The sequence below is a fragment of the Ischnura elegans genome, chromosome 6 (assembly GCF_921293095.1).
Source record: "Ischnura elegans chromosome 6, ioIscEleg1.1, whole genome shotgun sequence".
Classification (NCBI taxonomy): Eukaryota; Metazoa; Arthropoda; class Insecta; order Odonata; family Coenagrionidae; genus Ischnura; species Ischnura elegans.
Window position 1 is genome coordinate 5,162,968 of NC_060251.1, and position 12,561 is coordinate 5,175,528.

Here is a 12,561-nt window from a genome sequence, read left to right on the forward strand (position 1 = left end):
ACTTGAGTTTTTTTAATTTCAGTAATCTTTTTAAACTTTGGTGTGGAAATTGCCATTGTTTTTTCAGTTTTCCTGAGGGCGAAGAGCCTTTTAAATTCATTGAATTATCTATTCATTATTCGAGTCCTGGAGTTCCTAATAACTAATCCTCTCCTGTTTTCCAGGTTTGGAGTTCCTCACACAATGGCTATTAAAAACTTCAGTCGCGAGACTGACATGAAATCAGGTTAACACTTCTCTTCCAGGAACTTCGGCCAGCGATTTCTGTGAAGTAGAACGAGAACAATCCGAAAGAGAAAAGAAAACGTCTCATTTTAAGTTTTTTTTTAGCCTCGGCGCGTGCCACAAGCCACTTTAAAAATCAGGAGAAATGTCGGCATACAAAACAAAAAAAAGCGGTAATCATTCCGGGAACGACGAATCCCAGCTTTGAATTACGAAATGGAACACAAAATAGTTCGTCGAAGCCGAAGCCAAGAGGAGGCATCTTCAGAAAAATTGAGGCTCTCAATAGCTGGGAATATAAGTGTTGAAGTTAGAAGGCAATTTATTCGGGCTTACAGAAGAAGAAAATTCTCTAACTTTGTGGTATTCCATTATTAGTTTGCTTGGATATTACACAATTAATTATATCACTTCTTTTTTACATAGCGCGACCCGGATTTGGAAATTATATTTATGATGGAAATGATGGATATGATGACTATCATGAAAGAATTTACTTTATATTTCTAATTTAATTTATATCACGGAATCGTAAAAATAAATAATGAATTAATGCAGCCAAAAGAACGCTTCCAAGTTATTCCACTTACATATATGTTCAATATCCAGCCGCACCTGGACAGGATCACTTACGGAATTGCTTAGAGCAATGGAAGCCCATTCAGTTGACGTGTTTACGGCTTATTTTAGAGATGATAGCGGGCGCTTTTAAGATCGCATCTGAAGCAAGGTAAATAAATAGTTTACTCAGAGTTTCCCAAGAATAAGGCCATTTTCCTCATATCCTTCTCTAATGCCTTATCCAGTTTCTAGCATTGCTCAAACCAATCCAAATTCATCATTTTTCACAGCTTGAAAGACCATGAACTAGTTCATTAATTCTTACCACAAAAAGTGTACGTTAAAGTTCCAATGGCCATCGTAATATCTGAGGCAAACTAAATTCTTCCGGCCAAAATTTTAAAGATAACAATTTTAAATTATTTCGCGCCAACCAATTTTTTTGCCATTTGTGCCCGTCATGGAAGTGATCAACGAGGTAGAATATCAATTCCGGTTTCATGCGTGCATATCATAAACTGACTGACTTAGAAAGGTAAAGCTGAGTTTGCAGTTCTTATGAATAAAGTTACATTGACATCCAAAATGAGTTTCTAATAAACAAATTGGACAAACCTAAATATTCATAGTCATATTCAGACAGATTAACAAGAAAAAATAAATGCCATCCAGAAAAAAGTATGAAATTAGAAAAGAAATCGTACATCGTACATCGCATGGCTAATGTTCAAGCCTTCCTTCGACTGTGAGGCATAAAAAATGATTAGAGACGAATAGCAGACGCATTACGGAATTTACTCGACAAAACCGACGATTAAGTAATGGATCTTCTCGCCAAAATATACCTCAATCAAGTTACACGAAAGTTTTTCGGTCGAGAACATTGCTCAAGTGAATATATTTAAGGAGAATAAAATAAAACTGTAACTGTCAAACAGCATCATAAAATAATTCGTAATCAAATGTGCGATCCTCGAGCACATAAAAAGGCAATAATCATTTAAAATAAATCATCTAAGAACCATTTTGGAATAGTTCACTTACTACGCTGATTTACATTCTTAGATCAAGTTTAACGCAATAAAATCGAGGAATGGGGGTACTGCTATGATGCTTTCACTGAATCTAGCATATTCTGAATCTAACATATTAATTCATAATTCTAATTCTCCATAATAACCATTGTATAAAAATATAACCATAAACCATTGTATTAAAATGATTTTTGAAACAAGAGCAAATGTCGAAGTGGTCAAAAGATAAGTTTAGGTACGAGAAGATTGAAGAAAAGCTTTAATTTAAAAAATGTTTTACATATATAATAAAGAAAGCAGGAATTTACTTGAAACACCAAATCCAGTAATTCTAATAATTAGCACTGAAATCCCCAAAGTAACGAACAAAACTTAAAAATAATACTTAGTTCATTGCATTCATTGTGGCATTACTTCAAAATGGAAATTATGAGCATAAATAATTACTTCCAAATTATTATAATAATGGCAATCTAGTCCCAAGGGAATTATCACGTTAAGTCCATTCCTCCGCATTAGAAGGCAAATAGCATCTTTGAGTCGCAGTTGGCGGAGATTATATCACTTCTATTCAGAGCAATTCTTCACACTCCCAACACGTGGCCAATTCAGAACAGAACTCGGAAGTTCTGTATATATAAGGAGAGAACGATTCTGTTTGCGAATGTTTGCAGATAGCGTGCGATCGACTCTCTAAAACGACGAGATGTTTGCGCACTATTCCGCCGCGAGATGTGCCTCGCGCGCCCCCAACTGGTGCTTCCCTAAATTTAAACCTTTCGCAACAGGATGCGCGTTGCGTATCGATGAGCTGGTCGACCAAGATGTAAGACGAAACCCGGTCTCTCGCTCCTGGAGGCTCCACACACCCACAGCGGCGGCGGCAATTTCGCCTTTTAAGGCACAACGTCAAGTGGAAGGACGAGGCTTGCAACTCCATCGAAATCTTTCTACTATTGAAGCTCTAAGGTCGACTTTGAAGAGCATGTTTGTATTCACACAGCATAAAACTTTTTGGCTGGTTGGCTGATCTAGCAAAACATTTGTACATAAAAGTTTTTTTATCGAGATAGTCTACCTGACGGGAACAAACGACAAAAAAAATGGATCTTCTAAAAGGCAGCGCGTAATAATTTTAAATTTTGTCCTTTTAAATTTTGATCGGCAGATTCCGCTTACATATGAAACGGATCATAGATTAAATAACCCATTCTTCCTCCTCCCTTGAAATAATATGCCACTCCATTCAAAATTTAAAAAGAAAATTATTAAAATGCTTCTTTGTGAACAATGTATATGTAATATGTATAGGCGTTTAAAAAACTGTATTGCACAGTCATCATAAAGGTGTCCCAGACTTTAAAAAGTAAAAAAAAGTCTTCAAGTTTAAAAAAGGAGTTTGAACACGGTGTAAACGAAAACAGAATTAGTTACAGTTAATGTTTTTTCCGAACCTGTCGACTCAAATAGTTTCATTAATTAATTAATAAATTTCAGCATGTGGACCGTTAGTCACTGGCTGAATAGACTGAATATTAATAAATTTATGGCAGATCCTCATTTCGATCTGAAAGGGGCCATCGGCTACATCTCTTTCATTCACCCCGTGATATTTTATGTCTCTATTTCAACAACGGAGTTGCATTGCAAGACATGGCCACGCCCTCGCGCATGAAATATATTAATAGTTGTAGCGTATTGTAATTAATTAACTATTGCAGACTAAAGTATATAATTTTTTAAGTTTACGCGTTGCGGAGCATCCGGATCACCATCTGGCATATACAAGGGGGGATCTGAAATCTTAACCTTACGACCGGGGTAAATAAAGTCATATATATCAGGGGTTTTTACCGAGATAATTTATATTCTAAGTCGTTGCTCACCTCCATGACGGGTATAAATGTCAAAGGAAATTGGACGGAGTGAATTATTTTTTATTCCTTTGAAAAGCCTTGAGACAAGCTAATTATTCTTTTATATCCTAGCATTAGTTTCATCATCTAAAATGTCTACATAAATATGGGCACGCATTTAAAACAATTTTCGTAATATTTAGTTCAACTTTTCTTCACTTGTAGCATTAATTTTATTCCCCATATGGCCTTCAAAGAGATGGGCCTCAAACAGATCACATTTGCCTCCCCAAAACTTAGATCCATCAAAAAATTAAAACCGAGTCTGACAACTAACACATATCGCTACCGCTACGCAGACATTCAGGACTCATCTAGAAATTAAGTGATACATCATAGCTTTTTATTAATCGAGATAATTTATGTTCTACCTCGTTGATCCATGACGACTACACCTAAACACCTAATGATAGCATTTCACGAACTTGATAGCATAAAAATCAATTCAATACATAAACGAAGGATAAATTATCAGAGTAATACGTCTATTCCTAAAGAATTCTGTTTAATATCCTCGATATAACAGTTAACTCAAATGACCGTGTTCCTAAGATAAGGAACGGTATACTGGTTGAATTAGCACTCTCGAAGATGATATCTACTGACAAACATAATATGCAATAAAATGATATTGTGTGTGATAAATGTGCAAAGACCGAATGTGTTAAACGACTTTTCCATGAAATAATTAATAAAAGTTCTACCCAAAAACTAATGTACCGAAAATAACAATTTCATGTTAAATGATTCGATTTTGACAAGGAAAATTAGGCTTTATAGCAGGTATATAAGTTAATGAGTATCGTTTTCACTAAAATAATTTTCCTTACTTTTCCTAATCTGTCAAGGCATTTTTAATATTTATTAAAAAACGTATGCTGCGCCTCAGTTTTTCCCATCAAGTTAGAAAATTAAAAATTGGTCAAAAAATTTGTAAATTCATGCAATTGTTGTTACATTCACTCGATTCCACAGTAATTAAATCTATCCGGTTAAAATCGGGCGATACAAGAGCAAAATTTGGCTGGAGGGACTAATATTATAGAGACCCCTCAACATATTTATCAAAAAGCATATTATATTTAAGTTTTCCTGTAGATACGTCTGTTGTATTGCTCTCTGATTTTTGGTTTTTTCTTCTTCACCCATCGTTCTACTCATCGCCATTAAGGCAGTCTGATGACCAGAAAGTCATCATACAACCCTGATGATTAGCTTACTCTCATCTCTCACTTTTCACTAGAAGAAAACCATACCTTTTGATCGGGATTCGAACACTGTTCCCCCGAAAATGCACGCTAAGGTGTTATCGGCTCTGCTCTCGTTTCATACGATATATTGCCTATGTATCGAAGAATAAATCAACAAATTAAGAGAGATCGAGAGTTTCACCCGGTCAAATACAAACAAAATTTAAAATAACCGCGCGAAAAGAAAATACAGATATATTCCATGTAAAACATGGGACTGAAGAAAAATTATTTAGCACAGACTACTCATACCCTCTTGAAATCCCCGCTAGAAATTAGAACATCCACGAAAGACGAGAAAGCTGGAGGACAACACAGTAACTTAAAAAATCGAATGGTTTGAGTGCATCTGTTCAAACCCAAATTCCCGCCTTTTTTAAAACTCATCCCATTGGACGAACTAGAGTGTTTCTTTAAATTTTCTCTCACCAGAGGTAGTAGCGGGCGCTCTTTTCCCTGATGGACAGGATAAAAGCCGATCGACGATGGGTTGCTAGGATACTCCGGAGCTGGATGTTCCAGAGGAGGATGCTATGCCCACCAGGAAGGATGCGTTGCGAAGCGAGGGAAGCGTGTGAGGATTTTGCGTCTCGTTGCTGTGGGAGCGTGCGTAAGAATGCGAAGAGATGTGTGAGAGGGGAGGGAGGGTTTTTTGGGGGGTGAGAGGGGAGGAGAGGGGGTGTGGGTGAAGAGGATGAGTGTGTTGAGTTCTCTGCGGAGCGCCACCTCACGGAAAGGAGGGCGAGGTCGACCGGTGATGTCTGTTCCCCCTCCCCCACTGCCCGACTACGGACGATAGGCTATCGGTCAACCAAATGACCCTTCTTAAGACTATCCACGGTAAAATATAAATTACAAATGATAAACAAATGATTAAGCTACTGACCTAGAATGCCGATCGATGGTTGGCAGTGGAATTTTATATTTAATTGTGGAAATTACTATTTGCAGAAAATATAGTGCAAAATTTCCGGATACTGCTACATTGTTTGGGCAGATAATAAAAATAGTTACCCTCAAACTGATTGAGATGGGAAAAATTTCCCTGGAGCCCAACTGCGGAACTACCTTATTCATTATCATACAAAAACACTGAACTGAGACTGCCATGACTTGTCGCGCCGCAGTCGCCTTTCCGCTGTACCGGTACAACAAGTTTACCACAATCAGCCAGTTACCAGAGCAATTACTATGCGTTTGTTTGTGTCGTATGGATAGTGCGTTGTTTGTATTTTATTGACCTTTTTAACTAAATGAAACTCTATTCCCTGATGGACAGGATAAAAGCCGATCGACGATGGGTTGCTAGGATCTAGATCTTCCAGAGGAGCATTATGTCCACCAGGATGGAAGAGTTGCGAAGCGAGGGAGTGTGTGTGTCAGGATTGATTATAAAAACTTTGCACTTTCTATTATTTTGTACAGTTTTTAAATCAAGTAAATTTTAATTACTTCTTTGTATCGCAAGAATCAATTTTATTTATATCTTTTTTCATGTTTTTACTATCTTTTCTTATTTTTTGCCAACGAGAGCAACACTGTGTAAAATGAGCCAACGTACATATCATTAACATCACAATGATAGTAGAATTTGAGCTTAGAAGATGGTTTCCATAGAATATATGCCGCGAAAAATCTTGTTGAAAGTCAATCCAAAAGACGTACGATATCGGATGTAAGACAGTCAATTAAGTCAGTCTATACATTTTTAAAACTAATGGACTCGTAAGTCTTATAGAAAAATTGCTGCAAATTTGAATTTAATGTGTAAACGGCGATAAAACTCACATTCAATGCAATAGGAAAAGTTTCCCGAACAGGAATCGAACCTTTGGCTTTCTAGCACATTCACAGACCGCTATGTTTTCCAGTCTCATTGATCCCAATACAAATTTTTACAATGTGAACGACTTCAAGTATACAGTGATAACTTTTTGGAGTCACCCGCAAAGTGCGTGAAAATCCTACAGAGGAAAAAAATCATTCGCTGTGACCGGGCTTCGAAACCGGAACCCCCAATTTCTGGCAGAGTGCAACAGCCAACAGAGGCTTACCCGAGTAACTCGACCGCATATCAGGGGATCCGGGATTGAGACCATTTTAAATTTTCCAGCAAAGCAAAGAATGTTCAGCAAATAAAGTACAATCCCCAAGAAAAAAAAAGAATGTACGAGTGGTATGAATGTTTCCAAGGTGGCCGTGAATACGTTGAAAATGTCCAAAGGTCCACACCAGACGCCCCAGCACATCAATAAACGATGAAAACGTGGAATAAGTTAAATAAATGTTTATTATCAGTATAGTATATCCAACGAATATGTAATGGGTTCTATTTTAACGTGGACAAAATTAATGCAGACGGAAAAATAAATATTTTGTTCAAAAAACTAAAAGTCCCGGTAATTTCTGAGCATACCTCGTACATCTGAGAAAATAATTAGGAGAAAAAACTCTCGCGTTGGAGGCAAAGGGAATATTTGATCACAATTTACTCTGCTTGCTCTGAAATACCAGTTACCAGAAAAAATCAGACCTGACCGATTTCAGGTACCATTTGTCTTACCACGGTCTGGTATGTGCCTTCGGTCGGGTCTGATTTTTTTTCTGGGAATTGGTATGAAATTTTGGTAAGCCATGGTATGGCAAATGATAGATAATTTCGAAAAAATGTAGGATATAAAAGTGAATAAATTTTTAAAAAATTACTTGGATTTGGAATCCTAATCACTAATCACTATCTTATAATGAGGAATGTTCAGGAACAGGCAACAGAGAATTACAATTGCTGTACTAAAATTATTTTCCATGTAAAAAACTCCGCTGAATTGTTATTTTCTGAGCAAACCTCGTACTTTACAAACAATACGGGGCAAAGCTTTACTGCATGGTCTTAATGGATTCATAAACCAAATATGGATTTAAAAAACCTTCACTGAATTTCAATTGCGTTTTAATTCTCATTTGTATGCAAATATGCTTCAGTCTACACAATGGAAAATTTAAAAAAACTCTTCATCGTAATTAAGTGCTTGGTTAGTTATACGATGAATAAAAATCCATCTGGCTTCTTCAACTCACAATGAGCCACAAATTGTGTCTCTGCCAACGTTTAGAGCCCCGATTGTTTTTCATCATCAGTGAAACTTAGTGACTGACGAGTGACAATTAGTCGCCTTAATTTTTAGAAATGACTCATAGCCCGAAAACTTCGGGGGTAAAAATATATCAAACCCAATCGGGAACTCCAGAAGTTTTTTTCAAAAGCCATTCAGTCAGGGAAGAGTATTTTCTTCTAGATAATTGATTTTATAAGCATTCTATAGGAGGCACAAAATTAAGCATGAATGATTAGTTCCGTTAGTCTTCAACATTTTTAATTTCCTAAAAAATAGCATAACCTGCGGTGGAAAACTTCTAAAAAAATATTTTAAACCGTGTTTCACTTTTTTACTTTGGCTGAGCCAAAACTTATTTCACGGGCTTCATTACTTCACCTATCGCGATGAAAAAATATTTGGCTTAGCCGGAATTCATGGCGAACTACATCCTTGGTGTTTATAACTTTGCGCGTGACTGCGCTCTAAGTATAATAGTTGCATGCAGTGCTTTCAATTACACCCGGTGAATCCTGAACAACTTAATCAAAACTGAGAATTGAAATATTCATTTCAAAATTCATTTCCACTCTCACTCTTCGGCGAACCAATACCATATAACACAATTTTTTTGAGTGAATTCATTAATTTATGCCACACTTTCCACTGTTAAAGCTTCGAAAACTAAGCTTACCAAGTGACCTAGCCAGTGGAATGACGACCCATCCTTAATTTATATTCTAGGCTCCATAATTTTGAAAGTCTCTCTTACGAGCACTTTCTTTTAGAGCACTTTGGTTCATAAAAAAACTACACAATAAAAAAGCCTTAAAAGCTACATAATAAATTTAAATAATTCAATTAAAATTAAGACAGCAACCAACCTTGATAAAATATCTATACAATAATGCTCAATAATGTATTCTCCTCAGAAGCAAGAAGTTGTCTCACCTTGACTTGGCTGCTCTCCTGATCCCACCTATATCATTTTTGTGGATAAAATGGGCTGTAATAAATAGTGAAAAAAAGTTTGCTTTGTTATTGGTTGCGGAAGCGTTGGCTACTTAAAATTTATTACGCGTTTCAACAAAGTATTCTGAATTACGCTACTTATTCTTCCTCGTTAAAAAATGCGTTTCATGCCGGCAGAATTGAGGGTAAAATTCTCGTTTTTCAAAAGGCGTGAACGGTGTGCGGAGCCCTTGAATCTTATCTTGCCGCTGGAGAGAGAAAACGTGGATATTAGTCACTGAAGCGAAAGAACACCATCATCCGTCCGTCCCTCTCTTCACCCATCCACTACTTCTCCAAACACATACGATGGGCCAGAGACTCGGTAAAAAAGGACCCTACTCAAGCTGTTCATTAGAAATTGTTTGTTCGGAATTTTGCCTCCTTGTTGAGCTACAGGAGAGTGGCAAATGCATAAAACTTCTATTTTGAGGCGTTTAAAAAGAGTCTTCCCAAATACGAAGAAAATCTTTTACGTTTAGACTGTCAACCACTCGTCGTTAATAAATAACTGAGTACCATCAACTCTTCATCAGCATCGTATTTTTTTTTTAATTTCACACTTACATTTTATGTAAATATTATATGATGTACTTATTAAAAATAACTTACCATTAAATTATATTTATCTTGCTCCCCTCCTAAAAAGTAAGGAGAAAATGTTTCATGAGTTGTACACGTGTATTCATTTCTTACTTCATTGAGATATTTCATATGAGTATTTGTTGCTATTCTCAGTAAAGTTATCACGGATTGACCCGTTGGAAACATCATTCATGATTTTCACGCATTAGTGAAATATTTACTCATATCTAGCGCATATGTCATATGTGTTTTAAAATGTTTATGCACCTGTGAGAGATGATCTGCAATAGAAAGACCAACTTTTAATCTTTAGGTTTACTTGAAGAGTATTCCGAATTCAAATTAAAGGAAGATGCTAACTTAAAACAATAATAAAATCAATTTTATCTTATGGAAAAAATGTCTTAGATATCCTTTCGTATTCGTTACAGACTTATTTCCATGGCTTGAATCAGTCCATGAATCTACGCTAACCTGTTGAAATGAGAATTTTCAATATTACGTACAAATCCAATATTTAATAGGCCAGTGCAAGAATAGCTCCACTTATGAGGTGAAGAACTTCCGTAAAATAAGACATCTATATTACTCAGGTTTATACCTACCTGGTTTAAACTTTAAAGTTAGAAATTGGGAATGAAATATGAAAGGAAAGAACTCCTGGCGGGTAAATTTGATTTCAACACCACGTAGTTCAACATTTTCACCGCAGAGGTCGGTAAAGAGCAGAAGCTAATCCAGAAATCTCTCCGAATCGCACCGGTATTGTTCAATTAAAAAATTTCTAACAGCAATAGCGTTTATAGAATGGCGAGTAAAGATTGGCGAGAAATGTATACGAATATAATAATATATGTGCATTATTCATTACATTACTTGCGACTCATATTTTTTTTCTCCTTTCTTAATATATTTCCAAATCATTGCTTCTACGGAATACTATTGGAGCTTCAATATTAGAGCTTAATAGATAAATAATCAGCGTGAAAATAATATAGCGTACTTCTATATACGTACAGATAGCGTAAAAAAGGTACACATTACTTCAGGTTATATCAGTTTCAAAACACAAACTAATATTCTCCAAATCTGACATTGCAAATAGAGACAATACAATAACTCATGCTTTAGACGCTAACACGGCTTGTGATTCCGAATAACTATAAAGCAAAAATACATTACCGAAAGCATTTTTTTTTAACAATGGTGCCGAAACAATACATCACCGCAGGCAAAACATACGGCCAATGCAATTAAAACATTAAACATAGGGTATATCATAAAATGGAGTATCGTGCTGAGGTCAAAAATGAATTTCCTCATTACAATTCACACAAAGCATTAATTTTTAAACGCATTTATATACAACGGTTGACTTATTCTTTGAAAAATAAGACATAATGCCGTTGAAAATTTCTAAATAATAAAATCAAGAGACATTAGTTGGAACGATGAAAAATAGTTTGAATATTCATGAATTAATTTCTATTAATTCTCTATGTTCACCAAATACGCCAGAGTTCCATTTACCGCTCGCAGAATTTTGCTTCAGGCTGGGTCGGGTCCCAGGACCTCTAAATCAGAAACTACTTCCCACTCCACCACGATGATCGTAAGAATAAATAATAATAGCCAAGATTTTAATCACTAATATTTTCTCGCTTCAGAAATTTCGTTCTCAAAAAGTGTCCTTCTAAAGTTAAAAGTCGTAATAAAATGAATGAATAAAATGAATTCTAGGATTTTCAGTAAAAATAGCATAAAAACATAATATCGAAAAATAGGTATAAGCAGCATGATCTATCCAAAATTTCTAAATACATCACTCAATTATTTGGGTGATGGGTGAAGATGCAGATGAAACCGCTCTAAGCCTCACCGCGTAAGTTGCTAAAAGTTAGGCGGAGGAGGAATACATAAACAATTTTCCAACATTTTGGACCGGTATGTGAAAAAGTGCTCAAAGAAAATGCAGCAGAAGAATATATTACCAAAAGCATATTTTCTGAACAATGGTGCCGAAACAATAAATCACCGCAGGCAAAATATACAGTCAATGCAATTAAAACATTATGCACAGAGCACCTCATTAAATGGAGTATTCCATTACTTGACTTAGTACCGTGACTTTAGCAAGAAGAAATACTGTGGACTATACTAATACTATAATCCACCCTCACAAAGTACTGCTAGAGGAGCTGTGGCCGAAGAATTTTCCCATGAAGATCGGCTTTGTGTTGATTTGGTCATGTCAGACAACATTGTTATCAATGTCTTTGTGCTTAAATACCACCAGAGGACAAGGATTATGTGCACAAAATGTTAAGTTGGCCTTCATATTCATTGCTTCTTCCATGAGAGAATATTATTTCAGGAAACTATAATTCTTTCGGTTTTTTAGTTCAATAAGCTCTTGACTTATCATTCGTGAATTTTAAGAATTTTACAAAAAGTGTTGGTTAAAAATAATTAGAAATGAATGGTTTTTTGAAATATTTGTCATAAAAATCAATATAAATCTTAAAAATCCACTCTCATATTTCATTTCATTAAAAATATAAAGCTAAATGCCCAACGTCACCTGAGGGTGACGCCCTTCCTGTCTCAAAACTAAAGTAAAAATTCATTAAAAAACATTATTAACCTCGTAATAGTGACGTTTTTACTGAAATTTAATATTAATCTTGGTACATACTAAAACCACTGAGCATGGGAACTGAGTGGATGATTTAAGAGCTTATTTAGATTAATAGAACTAGCTTATTTCAGATAATTTAAAATGGAAACTACTTTTTCAAACTGTGGTGTCACCTTGACCAACATCAAAGGTAAGCTAAGGAAATGGAAATAAATCAGGAAAGGTAAAATATTTAAGAAATCAACA

At 35.6% G+C, this 12,561-nt stretch overlaps 1 protein-coding gene across 1 annotated transcript in view; it reads right to left on the reverse strand.

Annotated features, from left to right (window-relative positions):
• The window catches only part of LOC124160110 (muscle-specific protein 20-like), an 87,337-nt gene extending 81,729 nt beyond the window's left edge, over window positions 1-5,608 (reverse strand). The window contains exon 1 of the mRNA XM_046535858.1: window positions 5,416-5,608. The gene's annotated coding sequence lies outside the window, so the exon portion shown is untranslated. The remainder of the gene's footprint in view (window positions 1-5,415) is intronic.
• Between the last annotated feature and the right edge of the window lie 6,953 nt (window positions 5,609-12,561).